We start from the raw sequence: 16,557 nt of genomic DNA on the forward strand, positions 1-16,557 counted from the left end.
TCTCTGATTTTTTTTTTAAGTTAATAAGTTTAAAAAATTGATTGATTGATTTTATTTGACAGAGTCATAGACAGTGAGAGACAGAGAAAAAGTTTTAAAAAATAATAAATAGCACTCTGATATGCAAAGCCTTCCAATGGCACTTCTTTTGCCTTTAGCTAATACTTGTAAATTCCTTGTTAATGTGTTTTGGGATGTGAGTTTCTTTCATCGGATCTTCTTAGTATATGGCAAAATTAGAAGAGAATCTAAGAACTAAAAATATGTCCTTTCTTTCAGGAAGGCTGAAAAGATTGATAATTACAAAAAAAAAAACCCCAATGTAATGTATCATTAAAACCAATCTCTAATGAATGAAATATGGAGTATGTAGATTTCACTCCTATCCTTGGAAGGACTCAATAATTTTTTGTTGAAATGACTGATAAAAGTTTCAAGTGATCGAGTTTTATGATCATTTCACATCCTCACTCAAGATTTTAAGAGTTGCTAGTACTTAATTTTGATTTAATGCTATAACTAGTACTCAAACAGTATGTTTCACTTTGTGTTTCTATGTGGGTGCAAACTGTTGAAATCTTTACTTAATGTATACTAAATTGATCTTCTGTATATAAAGAGAATTGAAAATGAATCTTGATGTGAATGGAAGGGGAGAGGGAGCGGAAGAGGGGAGGGTTGCGGATGGGAGGGAAGTTATGGGAGGGGGAAGCCATTGTAATCCATAAGCTGTACATTGGAAATTTATATTCATTAAATAAAAGTTAAAAATAAGAGTTGCTAGTACTTAAAAATCAAGTGTCCTTTGGAGGAATATAATTAATGACAATACTGCCTTCCAGAAAAATTTAAAGTTAATTGTGTGTCACTCACTAGAACTGCATCCTTTGAAAAACTTGGCAAAGACATACACGTTGCTTTTGTGCAGTGCTTGCTTTTTCATGGACCACATCCAGTGTCCTCATTTTTGCTTGAGGCCCAGGGGAAGCACACTTACTTTTCTTTCTCTATATTTCACAGCTTGAAATGGCCTATGTGCTACCGGATCAAAGGTCTTAGTCTGTTGTTTTCTAAGTTATTTAAGAAAAAGAGCATCTAGGAGTCTTGGTGCTTTTGACAGAACACCATGAATTATTGCTATGACAACTATATTGTGGGCATATCACATACCAGCTTGAGAGGCCAAGACAAATCATTATCCACACTAGTGGTTTAAGACAAATTTGTAGTAAAAATGCTTACACTTTTGAAAATTCCCTCCATTAACTTATTTTGTATGAATTGGGAAATGCCTGCTATTCATTAACACTTCATTTCAGTGTTAAATCACCTAGCTTCAACTTGCTCAGCCTTTGTTCCACTGAATCTGAGAACCAATGGTCTGAGTGATGTATCTCCTGATAATTAAACAAAATGAAATTTTTATACCATCAAAAATTTATCACTGTTTTTGTTATTTAAAAATGTGTTTGTGGGGCCAGCGCTGTGGTGCAGTGGTTACAGCCCCAGCCTGCAGCGCCGGCATCCCATATGGACGCCAGTTTGAGTCCCAGCTGCTCCTCTTCCAATCCAGCTCTCTGCTATGGCCTGGGAAGGCAGTAGAAGATGGCCCAAGTCCTTGGGCCCCTGTACCCACATGGGACACCTGGAAGAAGCTCCTGGTTCCTGGCTTCGGATTAGCTCAGCTCTTGCTGTTGCTGTCATTTGAGGAGTGAACCAGCGCAATGGAAGACCTCTCTCTCTCTAGCTCTACCTCTCTCTGTAACTCTGTCTTTCAAATAAATAAAATAATTCCTTAAAAAATGTGTTTGTGCCTGTATTTATATTTCAATAAATTATAAAATTGGGGGGCCAGCATTGTGGGGCAGCGGGTTAAACCACTTGGGAAGCTGGCATTCCATATCAGCGTGCCTCTTCCAGTCTCTGCAGCTCCACTTCCAATCTGGCTTCCTGATAACGCTCCTGGGAAGGGCAGAAGATGGCCCAAATGCTTGAGTTCCTGCCAACTGTATGGGAGTCCCTGGCTGCTGGTTTCAGCATGGCCTCTGACTTCAGCCTGTCCCAGCCCTCATTATTGTGGCCATCTGGGGAGAGAAACAGCAGATGGCAGATTTCTCTCTGTCTCTCTTTCTCTTAAAAAAAAAAAAGAAAAGAAAAATAGAAAAGACTTTGTACCAATCTTGTGATGCCTCTGACTTTTACTACCCTTCTCCACCATACACGTATGCAATTTTTACTTTCATATTAGTGTGTGATTTTCCAATTATGGGGAAATATGTCAACTGACAAAGAGATATGAATTAGATGTAGAAAATTCAATTTTGCTAAAATCTAAACTTTTAGCACTGTAGTGTTCATTATCATACTTTCCTTAAAAAAAAAACTCACTTTCCTTCTTTTACTGTCCGAGATTGTAGTGTGACTTTACCAAAAAGATGTGGCCATGAGTTATGATTCCCAGTTACACTTTTTAAATAGCTCACATGATGCAACCTCCAAGTAGGCGTACTATAATACTTTCTCAGCACTTGACCCCAAATAAAAACTGATAATAATTTTATAGTGTTTATTTTCCCTTTCTATAGTATAAGTTGTTCTCTTTCAATATGCTACTTTATGGGGTAGGTGTTTAGCCTAGGAAATGAGATGCTAGTTAAGATGTCCCTGTTTCATATCGAAGTACCTGGGTTTGAGTCCTGCCTATGGCTCCCAATTCCAGTTTCCCTTTAATGCAGATCCTTGGAGGCAGCCATGATAGTTCAAGTAATTGGGTTCCTGCCATCCCTGTGAGAGACATGTATTGAGTTCCTGGCTTCAGGTTTCAACTCTGGTCCAGACCCAGTAGCATCAGGCATTTGGGGAGTGAATAAGAGATAGGAGTGCTGTCTATCTGTCTCTCTTTGCCTCTCAAATAAGTACATTTTTAAAAATAGAGTTGGTTTCTTAAAAATTATCATTTTTTTTGCTTTATGCATAAGTACATATGCTGATGGTTCAAGAATGAAAACAATCCTGAGGGTCTGGAAACTAAACCATCTTGAAATTTATCAGGGGACATGTACTTGGTGCTCTGAATAAGATGCTGCTTGGAGCGCTTACACCTCGTAGTGGGGTGTCTAGGTTTGAGTCTCAGCTCTTTTTCTGATGCCAGTTTCCTGTAATGCACACTCTGGAAAGCAGTGGGTAATGGCTCAAGTACCTGGGTCTCTGACTCCCGTGAGGAAGACCCAGATTGAGTTTGTGGCTCTTTGATTCAATCTGGCTCATCCCCAGCTATGGTGGGCATTTAGGGAGTGAACCAGCCAATGAAAAATCTCTCTCTCTCTTCCCCCCTCTCTTCCCTCCCTCCCTCCCTTTCAAATAATATATATGTATAAATGTATATAATTTTAAATAAGAAACTTGCCAGCACACCTTCAGCCAGGATTTGATTCATTTCAGGGTAATCTTAATCTTGTTCTGACCTTCAGGATGGCTGAGACAAGTAGGAAGAAGCTCAGTTCATATTCCCAAGGCAAATGAATGGTTTCATTGTATGACCTGACTTTATCTACAGCACAGTTACAGTGACAAAGAGCACTTTTGTTTCTATGCCTAAAGATGTTTTTAAGAACCTTTATTCCTGACCCAAAGAGGAGAACGGTCTCCACACACGATGCTTATCAAAGGCACTGACATCTTTCCAACTTGTGACACCCATGTCCCAGTTGCTACCTGTTGTTGGGTGTATGTTACCTCTCCCAAGCCATCTTCTCTTGAATTTCAAGGGGAGCCACTCTGAGCAGCCATCTCGGAGTTTCACAACTCCAGAATGGCCTTTGTCATCTCACATTTTTATATGACTGAAGGCAGTACAGATTGGGTTTCCCAGAGTCCCAGATTAGTCAAAGTGAAGTTTGACACTGATAGATGGGGTCAAGCCAGGGTGACCTCAGGAAGTTGGTCATGAAGATAAATTGGCCCAACATTAATACATGGAATTAAGCCAAGTAAAAATTGAAATTGAATGTAAGTAAATGTGTTCAGCACACTTTTTTCTTCATACTCTGAACAGGTTTGCAGAGTTAATAAAGAGGTTTCCAGATCTAATGTTCACCTTTAATTAAGATTATTTAAAAGCAGCAATATCTTGGTTTGTTGTTCATTGAAAATAACACCTTATTTATTTGAGATAGCAAATATTATCCAACTCAGAGGAGTATTTTTACCTGATATTCAGATGATCATAGATTCTTGGCATGGCAGTCTATAGGTCATTTAGATAGTCTCCTGTATGGTCCTTTGATAACACTTGCACCAACTGCAGCATTTCCTGCAACCATTTCAGGACATAGTTTCTACACTAGTCACCCTTCCAGTCTTGGCTGCTGGCTGTGCCAAGAAAAATGTGTGGCCAGGTAGTAAGATTTTGTTGCTCAGCAAACTCATTAATCTCAGGTCAGGCACCAGTCTTCATATCTGATTTCTAGTGGTTACACAAGGTACACAGTATTGATTTTAGATGACTATGTCACTTGGTAATTGCTTAGAGCCTTGAAAAATGTAGACCAGATTAAGAAAGCAAAGGGCAAAGGTCACAGTTCTTTAATATTTTATAGTCTTCTGGTTTATTTTTCTCTTTGCTCTACCAAGGAGTGAAGCCAAATGAGTTCTTTGTTGAAGCAGATTAATGAATCCCAAATGCGATAAAGTCCTGCAAAATTACAATGATTTCTTCATTGTTTGTTTCTTTTAATCCATTAAATATTGTTTCAGGAAAGGAAGAGTGACGATTCTAAAATGAGGCAATTGGCATCAGAGACCCAGTCAAATGGAATTTTAGTACAGTTTCCCAAAAGAAGGATATCTTAGTATCAAGAAGTAAAATAAATACTAGCTGGGAGTTTGGGCAGGCAAGGTCTGCCAAAGGGCAAGAAACAGTAAATATTAAATTGCTAACACTAAGTAATTTATAAATGTTATTTTAGTTAATCCTAATAATTACATATTATCAATATGCCTCTTTTTGCAAATATGGTCTGTTTGCAAAAACAGAGCTTTACTAACGTTTAACAACCTCTCCAGGCACTAGTAGGCTGGATTTCAAAGCCAGTGCTATCTCAGTGTAAAACAGACTCTTTCCAATATGATGTTTTTGTTCTAAGAGGAAAACAGAGCATGCAGTCTAATTTAGAGTTGACTTGCTGTACTTCTTAAATTATATTGGCATGATATATGTATTGATATCCACCTAGAGTACCTATTAACTTTTTAAGGTCAGAAGGATAATGTTCATTAAGATTTTGCATAAATATGATAAATATGTTCACTCATATCACCTAGCACTCTGACTTTCAAAGTGGACAAAAGCTTGATTCAAAAGGCTCCTTGCACCCTGGAGTACCTCTCCTACACAAATACACACACACACACACATACACCCACACACACTATTTTTCCTAAGCCTGGTTCAGGCCTTCCAACCAATGAGACTTATTTAGTTTCTTGAGCTCAGGTGAGAATTTCAGGAGTCTCCCCTTCCAGCTCTTGAAAAATATTTCTGTGTATGTGCCAAGCAGGGTGATAATACTTTTTTACTGGTAATCTTTCTTCCCTGTAATTATTGCTTTGAGTTTTAAGAGATAAGGCAGTGAACTCAGACCTCAGACTTTTCTAAAGATTTTTAATTTTTTTTTTTTTACTTATTTGGAAGGGGGGGGGGAGAGAGAGAGAGAGAGAGAGAGAGAGGGAAAGAGAGGGAGAGAGAGAGAGAGAGAGAAATGTCACATCCGTAAGTACTTGAACCATCACCTTCTACTCCCAGGGTCTGCATTAGCAGAAGTTGGAATCAAGAATGGAACTGGGACTCAAGCCCAGGTACTCGATATGAAATAAAGGGATCCCGAAAAACATCTTAACCCACATGCCAAACGCTTGCCCCCTTCAAAAATCTGAAAGCAAGTTCACCCAGATGACAAGTTTCGGAACTGCATTTTAACCCTATGTTTCTCAAACTGTTCTCTTCTTTGTGTCCCTCTATTCATGGCTCCTCTGCCCGCATGACATACATATTTTGTTGTTAGATGTAGCTTTTTACAGAGAAGTACCCACCGTGGGAAAATGGTAACACCTTAGCAACACACAGAACTGGGTTGTGATTCTACTTACAATCTGATTGTCTTTGTTGTATTTTCCTATTAATCCCACCTACTGGCATCTTCAAATTTTTCAAATCTTAAATTTCTTTTTTGGTTCTTATTTTTTATTTTTAGTTTCTTTTTTTGTTATGTTTATGTTTGATTTTCTCTATAACCATGAACATAGGCTTTTTAAAATCTATATCATAGGGCTGGCACCGCAGCTTACTTGGCTAATCCTCTGTCTGCGGCACCGGCACCTCGGGTTCTAGTCCTGGTTGGGGCGCCGGATTATGTCCCGGTTGCTACTCTTCCAGTCCAGCTCTCTGCTGTGGCCCAGGAGGGCAGTGTAGGATGGCCCAAGTGCTTGGGCCCTGCACCTGCATGGGAGACCAGGAGGAGGCACCTGGCTCCTGGCTTCGGATTGGCGCAGTGCACTGGCAGTGGCGGCCATTGGGGGGGGGGGGGTGAACCAATGGAAAAGGAAGACCTTTCTCTCTGTCTCTCTCTCTCTTACTGTCTAACTCTGCCTGTCAAAAAAAAAAAAAATCTATATCATAGCTATTTTAATATCTTGTTCTGATTCCATCATCTTATTTGATTTCTGTTAACTAATCTTTTCTTCTAATTATAAGTCATATTTTCTTATTACCTCATATGTCCTATAATTTTATATTGAGTGCCAGATGTGATTGTGTTTTTGTGCACTAGATTTTGTGCTGTTTCTTTAAGGACTTTGTTCTGGTGGGCAGCAATGTTAGCTGTGGATTAACTTGATTTTTTAAACTCTTATTCTTAAGTTCTTTAAAGACAGGTCTAGTAGTCTGTACTTTAGGGCTAATTTAGCCCTACATTTAAGACTCCACCCTTTGGAGGTCTTCACTGACATATATGTTCAACAAAATTTGTCTTGTGGCTGGTGGGAGCTTGAAAAATTTCCAGCCTTAAATGAACTCTCAAATTCTTTTTTTTTTTCTTGGAGTTTGTGAAAACAAATGTTTATTTAAGAATTAAAAGAAAATGAAAACATTAAAAACATAGGAATGCATCAACTGAATAGAGTTGTTTGGTCTGAGCTTAAAGCTACCTGGTAATTTTTCTTTCCCTGGAAGTTGTACTTATTGGGCCTGGTGAAGCTTTATCTGATGCATATACAGATGAGTATTCACCAAAATTCAAGAGTCTTATGGAAATCTCTGGCACTCCTTCTGTAGGCAGCTGTCTCGTTTTGGGTGCCCTTCAATGAAAATGCTGGCTGCTTTGATCTCAAGCTCTCATTTCCGCCTCCTCAACTCAGTGATTGCTCAGGGAGGTTTGTCACACCAGCAGCCCAGTCCAGAAATTACCCCATGCGGAAGGCTTCTTGTTTCTTGTCTCTCAAGGTTTACAACCTTCAGTGACTGAAGACAGTTTTTTTCCTATATTTTGTCTAGTTTTTAAGTTGTTTATAGTGGGAGGGTGATTCTTGACCTGCCAGTTCTTCATGACTGCAAGTAGAAATTCCAGCTGACTCCTTTGAGAATTTTATTTAATTTCCCTAAATCATAGTTATGGCTTTTATTTCCTTTTTTTTATTTTAATAGTGATCCAATTATGACAAGACTTACCTCTCTATAATATTGTGAAATGGAAATAATGTTATCTGTATCATCTTAAGATATGCACAACATTTGAATTTATTATGTTGGTGTCTCTGTTTCTTAATGTAATGGGGATGATAATGATACTTATTCATAAGGTAATTGTGTGGATTAAATGAGGTAATTTTAAAACAGATTTCTTTATTTATTTGAAAGGCAGAGTTTACACAGGGAGGGGGAGCAGAGGGAGAGAGATCTTTCATCCATTGGTTCACTTCACAAATGGCCACAAAGCCAGAGCTGGGCCAGCCTGAAGCCAGGAGCTGGGAGTTTCATCCAGGTCTCTCACATGAGTGGCAGGGGTCCAAGGACTTGGGCCATCCTCCACTGTTTTCCCAGGCACATTAGCAGAGAGTTGGAATGGAAGTAGAGCAGCTGCGACTTGAACCATTGCCCATAAGGGATGCCAGCGCTGCAAGGCACAGCTTTCCTCACTACACCACAACACAGGCCCCATGAGGTAATACTTGTAATTCCTTTAGACCAATGGCTACCATATAGTAAGAGATAGAGGTGATTCTTTTTTTTTTTTTTTTTAGGATGTATTTATTTATTTATTCATTTGAAAGGCCAAGTTATAGAGAGGCAGAGGCAGAAGAGAGAGAGGCCTTCCACCCACTGGTTCATTCACAAAATGGCTGCAATGGCTGGAGCTGTGCCAGTCTGAAGCCAGGAGCCAGGAGCTTCTTCCATGTCTCCTATGCAGGTTCAGGGGCCCAGGGACTTGGGCCATCTTCTACTGCTTTCCCAGGCTATAGCAGAGAGTTGGATTGGAAGAGGATTAGCAGGGTCTTGAATCGGTACCCATATGGGATGTCAGCACTGCAGGCTGCGGCTTTACCCGCTACACCACAGCACTGGCCCCAGAGGTGCTTCTTAACAATTAATTTGGGCCAGCCAAATGTATGTTATCAACTAGTCAACAATAAATACATCTAGAGTTAGAGAGCCTCACACCATTTCTTAACCTTTCCTAAGTAGATATTTTTCAGTGCATACAGAGCCCATTTGAAATGGTTGTCTCACCTCATGTCTTTCATTTTCCCTCTCTTACCTTCTTGTCCAATTTCCTAGTTTACTCATGGCCACATTACGAAATATCCTCAGAATCATGATTATGATGCTTGCCTCATTTTTTTTTATTTTTGACATTCTGAATTTATTTTATTTTTATTTATTTTTAAAATTTATTTTAAAACTTTACACTAACATGTAATACTTGCATATTTAAAGGGGAGTACAAAGAAATTTACAAATTCTACCTGATTTCCATCAAAATACCAATGACATTCTTCACAGAACTAGAGAAAACCATCCTAAAATGTACATGGAAGCACAAAAACCCTAAATAGCAAAAGCAATCTTGAATAATAAGAACAAATCTAGAAGTGTCAAAGGTAAAAAGACCAAATTTTAAGACATGCTACAGAACTATAGTAATCAAAACAGCAAGGTAAATATAAAAAAAAAGGTAAGAATAGACACATAGACAAATGAGACAGAATAGGAATGCAGAAATAAATCCACACCTCTGCAATCAGCTTATGACAAAGGAGCTGAAAACATGCCCTGGAAAAGAGAGTTTCCTCAATAAATACTGCTGGGAAAACTGAACATCCATACCCTTGCTTGCATCTTTTAAAAGTACAGTGTCCATTTGAACACAAATCTTTAAAGACTGTAAGTCTTTTTAATTTTGTCAGAATTTAACATCTTTAGGAAAAAATCTATCTCTTGAGAGCAAGGCTACCTTTTTATGCTCCATTTTTGATGTGTTACTACGCTAGCTGTCTGTTGTTGTACTGTATTTTATCAAAGAATCTTACTGAGGATTGGAAAGGAAAGAAGAAGAGGTGATGGAGACCAAATACAGAAAGGCTTCATAGAAGTGTATCACAGGGGCCAGCGCTGTGCCGTGGCAGGTGAGGCCACCACCTGTGGTGTCAGCATCTCATGTAGGTGCCAGTTCGGGTCCCGGTTGCTCCACTTCCCTTCCAGCTTTCTGCTGTGGCCTGGGAGGACAGTGGAGGATGGCCCGGGTCCTTGGACCCCTGCACCCGCATGGGGGTCCCAGGGGAGGCTCCTGGCTCCTGGTTTCGGATTGTCGTGGCTCTGACCTTTGCGGCCAATTGGGGAGTGGACCAGTGGGATCTCTCTCTCTCTCTCTCTCTCTCTCTCTCTCTCTCTCTCTCTCCCCCTCTCTCTGCCTCTCCTTCTCTTTCTGTGTATCTCTGACTTTCAAATGAATAGATAAATCTTTAAAAAAAAAGTATATCACACATAACATTGATGCAATGTGGTGACTGTTATCTTCAAATTGCTATTTGAGTGCTTATACAAGTGACATTGTGATCTAACAAAGTATATTTTTTAAATTATTGGATCATGGATCCGCTTTTTTTAAAGATTTATTTATTTAGTTGAAAGTCAGAGTTACACAGAGAGAGAAGAAGAGGTAGAGAGAGAAGTCTTCCATCCGCTGGTTCACTCCCCAGTTGGTCACGACGGCCAAAGCCTAGCCAAAATGAAGCCAGGAGCCAGGAGCTTCCTTCAGGTCTCTCACATGAGTGCAGGGGCCCAAGGACTTGACCCATCCTCCACTGCTTTCCCAAGCTGCAGTAGAGAGCTGGATCGGAAGTGGAGCAGCCGGGACTCAAACCAGTGCCCACATGGGATGCCTGCACTGCAGGTGGCTGCTTTACTCACTACACCACAGCACTGGCCCCCCAAATATTAATTTTTTTTTGACAGGCAGAGTGGACAGTGAGAGAGAGAGACAGAGAGAAATGTTTTCCTTCCGTTGGTTCACCCCGCAATGGCCAGGACACCACACCGATCCAAAGCCAGGAGCCAGGTGCTTCTCCTGGTCTCCCATGTGGGTGCAGGGCCCAAGCACTTGGGCCATCCTCCACTGCCTTCCGGGGCCACAGCAGAGGGCTGGACTGGAAGAGGAGCAACCGGGACAGAATCCGGTGCCCCGACCGGGACTAGAACCCGGGGTGCCGGCGCTGCAGGGGGAGGATTAGCCTATTGAGCCGTGGCACTGGCCCCCAAATATTAATATTAAGACTAAAGAAGGGGTTGGCACCGTGGCTCACTTAGTTAATCCTCCGCCTGTGGTGCCGGCATCCCATATGGGCGCCGGGTTCTAGTCCCGGTTGCTCCTCTTCCAGTCCAGCTCTCTGCTGTGGCCCGGGAAGGCAGTGGAGGATGGCCCAAGTGCTTGGACGCTTGCACCCACGTGGGAGACCAGGAGGAAGCCCCTGGCTCCTGGCTTCAGATCAGCACAGTGCCAGCCGTAGTGGCCATTTGGGAGGTGAACCAACGGAAGGAAGACCTTTCTCTCTCTCTATCTCTCTCTCTCTCTCTCTCTCCCTCACTGTCTAACTCTGCCTGTCCAAAAAAAAAAAAAAAAAAAGAGTAAAGAAAATAGGAAATCAGTAGAAAGTTAAATATAATCAGAAAGTTTTAGGACTAAATAACTCCTGAACTTGATCATCTTTGCATAAGCCAAACTCATCTGTTATAGATTCTGGGGTCTAGTTCTGCACTCTTATTGTTATCCTAGAATCCGTTCTTTCATTGTCATTTGATTGAATCCCACCTGACAAAACCCCAACCCTGGATAGATTGTAGGCCTTCTCTATTTCTGCTCAAATCAAGGCAAATTGATGCCATTATTAACTCAGTGTAATCAATCTACGTAACCACATCTTCAGTATTGCTGTCCTACCATGTTATACTCCAATATTGCTCTTTTACCCTATCAGCCAATTTTCCCTCACTTGTTGCTATCACAGCTACAAATCTGGTCCCTTCTTTTCAAACATAGAACAACCCTCATTTCCCTAGTGAGTAAATTCATTTATCTATCCAGTGTATGTATTTTATTTTTTCTTGAACACTTTATTTCCATTCAGAGCTTAGTAATTACTTAATTTTACACTATTCTGTCAGTCACAAAAGATAATCAAATGGCCTAAGTAAATAGCCAAAATCATAAAACTATTTGTCAGCCAAGTCAATAGAATTCTTAAGGTTACTATAACACAATAACTACACTGGTACACGTGTGCATTGGGCCCTTCCAGAAATAAGCCAAAAATAACAATATTTATTGAGGAACAGATCCTTAGGTACAGGGAAGAAGAATCATAAAATTATTCTGAAGATTGCAGGTAAAAGAAGTTGTCCTACAGTTTTAGCCAATCTAGGAGGAAAGGGAAGCACGTCAATATAGTTGATGACAGTTGATAACACATTTACTATTCTATCACACACTGATTCACTACCTCAAGAGATCATGGGCAGTCTCCTCAGGCATTCTGTTACTCTCCCACTAAGTTTCTTTACATGAAACATTAACCTACATTTATGGTAACAACAGAATTTTATATTGCTATTCAATTTGACAAGTAGCAAAAAATAGAAAAAAAATTGGTAAAGCCACACTGTCCTTCAGCCATCTCAATACCCCTGAAAATAGGGGCTAAAATGAGCCACTATAAAACATATTCAAAGAGCAATGTATTATCTAATGTGATTTACAAAACTAACAAAATTCAGGATTCTTCAATGGAAAAGGCCACAGTATTTGAAAATTAGGAATGTTTTGATGCTGATTTTTATCAAAATGGTAATCCAAGCCATGAAGCTGGAACAAATTCTAAACTCACACTTACTTGCATCACCTCAGTTTAATAATCCAATAAGACAAAAAATACAGACAATGAAAACAGCATCATATAGCACAATAGCTTTGTTTGGTTTCCTTTAGGTAAAATCTCCAGTTTTCTCATAGTTTTGCCTTGAAACCCTGTTGCAGAATCAAACTGTGAATCCATTTCAGCTAATAATTTATTTTGATTTTTAACTCCATGGCCTATCTCAGTGTACAGAGATTTTATAACAGTTACTTTGTTTCTCAGATTTTCAGTGAGTCTCATTTTCTTCTTCACAGACAGTATACCCACTGTTAGCATAGCCCGTGTTGCCAGGAGGTACTCCTTTACCCAGGCCTGCATACCTTCATCTTGCCAGAATGGGAGGGAGTCAGAAGGGAGTAGAGGGGTTAGGAAAGGGCCAGAATTCACCTGGACTGCGTCTTCAGTCCCAGGGCCCCAGGAAGTACCAACTTCTTCAGCCCAAGTCCCACGACATCAGCCAAGTCTGGTACACCACTCCAGCTGATCCAGTATATGTATTTTAAATTTTCTATTATTTATTTGAGAAATTCACACAGAGAATTACTATCTGCTGGTTCATTCTCCAAAACCTTGAAATGGTTAGAAATGGGCTAAGGCTGGTGCCAGGAGTGGGTAACACAATCCAGATCTCCCATGTGGATGGCAGAAATCCACTTACTTGAGCCATTACGATTGCCTCCCATGGACTGCATTGGTAGAAAGCACTGGGTTCAGGAGCCAGATTTGGAATTGGATCAAGGCACTCTAATGTGGGATGAGAGTTTCTTAACCAATAAACTAAACACCTGCTCCCGTGTTCAATTTTTACTGAATACCTCCTATATTCGAGAATAAAATGAAGTACACTAGGCTATGTGGTTGTAATGCAAGTAAAACACAGACTTCTGTAGTGTCTTCAGAGGAGAGAGAGAAATTAATCAAATAGTTGTAATCTTCTAAACATAGATTATCATAAATGTTATGAATGGAGCCATAGGGAATGTATTAGAGCCTGTCATCCAAATGAGGCAGGATAGATTGGGAGATGGAAAGTTTAAAAAGGGAAAAGAAAGAGCATGTGCCAAGGCATGTGTTAATCTCTTAGCTGGTCCTGCAGGTGACCTAGCCTTCTACTTCACCAAGAAATAAACCACCAGAATGAACTCTCAACTTTCTCTTCTACACCTGCACACTCACCTGCATTGATCCTATACTTTCCCTTCTAGACAAAAATCTGTCATGAAGACTTGTGTTCCCTCTCACTCTCCATTCACTGTTGTTCTGTGGCTCCCTCTCTACTAGTTTCTGCTAGTCTACAGAAAGCATTCCTCATTTTAAAATTAAAACAAAATAAAAAACAAACAAAATCTTCCAAAACAATCTCTCACAGTGGCTTCCATTAAATTTTTCTCCTCCATGTAGTGATCCCATTTTTGTTGGAATAACCTACATTCTTTCTATTTCTTTGTAAAAGCATTGAAATGTATCTTGCACCATTAATATTCTATTTTTTTTTTTGACAGACGGAGTGGACAGTGAGAGAGAGAGACAGAGAGAAAGGTCTTCCTTTGCCGTTGGTTCACCCTCCAATGGCTGCTGCGGACGGCACGCTGCGGACGGCACACTGCACTGATCCAAAGCCAGGAGCCAGGTGCTTCTCCTGGTCTCCCATGTGGTGCAGGGCCCAAGGACTTGGGCCATCCTCCACTGCACTTCCCTGGCCACAACAGAGAGCTGGACTGGAAGAGGAGCAACCAGGACAGAATCCGGTGCCCCGACCAGGACTAGAACTGGGGGTGCCGGCGCCTCAGGTAGAGGATTGGCCTGGTGAGCCGCGGTGCCGGCCATTAATATTCTATTAAAAATTCTGTTTATTGAAGTTACTAATAACTTCCATGTAATAACCCCTACATATGTTTTCAAATACTTACCATTCATATCTCCCCAGCAGCATCTGACACGGGCTGTCCTTCCTTCTTGAAAACTGGCTTTCCACTACTGACCTAGACATTGCTTCACTTTATGATGTCCTTTTCTACTCATTCTTTAAATACTCATGTTCCTCAGTGGTTAATCATAGGCTGTTTACTCTTTTCACTCTGCATGGAAAGTTTGTAGCCAAGCGGTCAAAAAATTTACAAACAAAAGATACTCCAATAGATCTTATTCTGGTGTGCTTTTATTTTATCATTTACCATATAATTTTCTTGCATTTTACTGTTTCACCCCTCTAATAAGATTAGACCCAATTACAGATATCTTTAGTTCTGGCTCACTGACCAGATCCAGAGCAGCCTTAAGAACATGATAAGCAATCAATAGAAATGTGTTGAATGAAATAGTGGTGTGAGGACCAGTGCATGTCATTTAAATGCTTTGAGAGGATGCACATACTTTACTAATTTTTTTAATATTTTTTTCCTTTGGATTAATTGACATTTGCTGAAAAACCACTTGACAGAAAATAGGCTTCAGCATATTTCCAGGTGTGACTGATTAATTAGGGGCTTCTGGGAGAGCATGTTAAAGGTACTTACCCAGAACTTAGTGGGAAAGAGTGTTGCAATCTATTAATGCCATGTTTGACACAAATAATACAACAGCATTTATAAGCAGAGTCATGTACCATGCACTGTATAAGCATATTAAGTGGATGATCTCAATTAGGTTTTACAACTCTGTGAGATACTGTTATTATCCTTGTCTTCACATTTAAGTAACAGAGGCACAGAGAAGTCAATAGCTTGCCCAAGATCACACCAAAAACAAATGGTGGAGCCAGGAATTAAACCTGGTCTGTCTCACTTTATAGCCTGTGTATTTAAGCATCATGTTATAATCTTCAAATAGTGATAGGAGTGATAGCCTTTTCCTTATTTTTAACCTGTGTTTTTGCCATTTTTGGCCTAAATTGAACTATGAAGAGGAAAAAAGAGATAACAGAATAAATGATGATGGTGTTCTCCATGACACTTCAGTTATAAAATCCCAACTATGGGTTATTTAGTTAAAAAATAAATGCACATACATTTTCCCTTTTGTAATAACCAAAAAATGCAAATGTAGGAGAGAAAACATTGGTTTTGAAACCATTTCAGGGTGAATTACCAATCGGATGTGCTATTATTCTTGAGTACTTTAATGTGTATTTTCTATCAACAGAAACATTTCCCCCACATAACCACAATGCAATCATGAAAATTTTGAAACTAACACTTCACCATTATCAACATATAAAATAATCCATCATCCATATTTAGATTGTTCATTTATCCTAATAATATCCTTTACAGCAAATGGACACTGGAATCATGGTGTGTGTTCTGTTCTCTTTTAGTTCTTGAATGGTTGCTTAGTCTTTCTTTGATTTTCATTACACAGGGCAATTGTTCTGCTAAATGTCCCTCTTCACCCTACTCAGACTAACACTCCCCACACAGCCCTCTCCCAAGACACCCTGCTCTACTCAGGCTCTCACACCCCATGACAGGTTACCATTCCTCGTGGACACACACCTCACTCTGCTTGAACTCCAGCCAGGTGGAGTCCTGGCCCTTCTAGCACAAAGGTTGGCTTGTTCTGCCCATGTGTTGGCTTTAGGGATGAGTTTCTCAGACAGAGAAAGGGAAGTAGCGATTCGATGTCACTTAAGATCACTTGAATTCTATGACAAATAACTTAGTATACTTAGGTATTTGCAAATTTATGCTCAGAAATAGGGTACAGATGTATTGAGAACACTGAGACCAATGACCATACCTAAAATAATCACTAAAGTTAAGGGAAAATGAGGCACTGTGTATCTCGGACTAAAGCTAGATGCAGTACTCTGTGGGGTCTGGCTAGCGGCACAATATCCAAAAGTGGGCAGGAAAGTCAGAATGGGTTTACCCACAGCCCCATCCCACCCCCAAAAAGGAGGAAATATGGTAGTAGGTGGTCAGAAAGCCTCAAATGCCCATTGAAGTAGTTCAGGCATAAAAGAGAAACGCTTAATAAAAATAACCAGCAAGTGTCTTAATATGGGAGAGGGATCAGTGATCTTATGCATTTTTGGAAAAATTTGTCTGGTCTAAATAATCGTGTATTGTTGATTACACATTATTACTTAGACCA

General features: G+C 40.1%; 1 pseudogene; it reads right to left on the reverse strand.

Moving 5' to 3' along the window:
- Positions 1-12,443: 12,443 nt before the first annotated feature.
- LOC133771001 (BET1 homolog) lies at positions 12,444-14,452 on the reverse strand (annotated as a pseudogene).
- Between the last annotated feature and the right edge of the window lie 2,105 nt (positions 14,453-16,557).

The sequence above is a fragment of the Lepus europaeus genome, chromosome 12 (assembly GCF_033115175.1).
Source record: "Lepus europaeus isolate LE1 chromosome 12, mLepTim1.pri, whole genome shotgun sequence".
In the NCBI taxonomy this organism is placed as follows: Eukaryota; Metazoa; Chordata; class Mammalia; order Lagomorpha; family Leporidae; genus Lepus; species Lepus europaeus.